Source organism: Phoenix dactylifera, chromosome 18 (assembly GCF_051530095.1).
Source record: "Phoenix dactylifera cultivar Ajwa chromosome 18, Ajwa_hap1_PhDact_Kaust_v1.1, whole genome shotgun sequence".
NCBI lineage: Eukaryota > Viridiplantae > Streptophyta > Magnoliopsida > Arecales > Arecaceae > Phoenix > Phoenix dactylifera.
This window is the reverse complement of record NC_143207.1, coordinates 10,244,084-10,244,933: the sequence shown is the minus strand read 5'-3', so window position 1 is coordinate 10,244,933 and position 850 is coordinate 10,244,084. Positions and strand designations below refer to the sequence as shown.

The following is an 850-nucleotide window of genomic DNA, read 5'->3' as shown; positions in this document are numbered from 1 at the left end:
GGTCCATGTCTCCAGCTAAAGTTAGGATGGTTTCGCCAACTAGGATTATATGTTTCTGGAAATGGTCTTTTATAAGTATTGGTGAAATTTGCTTGATCATGCAACACTTCTTGAAAAGCAGGGATTGTAGGACAATCCTTGGTTACATGTGCATTACTCTCACAAATTCCACATATACTTTCAACAATAGTTTGTGCTTTTCCTATATTGGCTTTGCTTAATTCCATGGCTTCAACCTTCCTAGTCAGATTAGCAATTTTTACATTGACATCATTATCATCTTTAATAAGATATATTCCTCCTTTTGTATTAGGTGCTATTTTTGATTTTTCATTTGTATCTGTTGTATCCCAAGCTTGTGCATTTTCTGCTAAAAGATCAAAATAATCCCAAGCTTCATTTGGTTCCTTACTCATGAATTCACCATTACACATCATTTCTACAAATTGTCTCATATTGGAGGACAAACCATCATAAAAGAAACTAATGACCCTCCAAATTTCATATCCATGATGTGGGCAAGCAAGTAGAAGGTCCTTAAATCTTTTCCAACACTGAAAAAATGTTTCTCCATCTTTTTGTGCAAAGTTCATGATATTTCTTCTAAGTGTATTTGTTTTATGTGTTGGGAAGAATTTCTTTAAAAATTCTCTTGTCATTTCTTGCTAGGTAGCTATGGTCCTAGGCCTTAAGGAGTGTAACCATGACTTAGCTTTTTCCTTTAAAGAAAAAGGAAATAACTTAAGCTTAACTACCTCTTCAGTGACATCATTGAAATGAAGTGTTGAACATACTTCATCAAATTCTTTCAGATGCAAATAGGGACTTTCAAAATCAAGTCCGTGAAACT

The 850-nt window shown here is 34.0% G+C and overlaps 1 non-coding gene across 1 annotated transcript; it reads left to right on the top strand.

Annotated features, from left to right (window-relative positions):
• Positions 1 to 504: 504 nt before the first annotated feature.
• On the top strand, positions 505 to 611 carry LOC113463651 (small nucleolar RNA R71). Its single transcript, XR_003388318.3, has one exon. It is a non-coding gene; the product is annotated as a small nucleolar RNA R71 (small nucleolar RNA).
• The last annotated feature ends 239 nt before the right edge of the window (positions 612 to 850 follow it).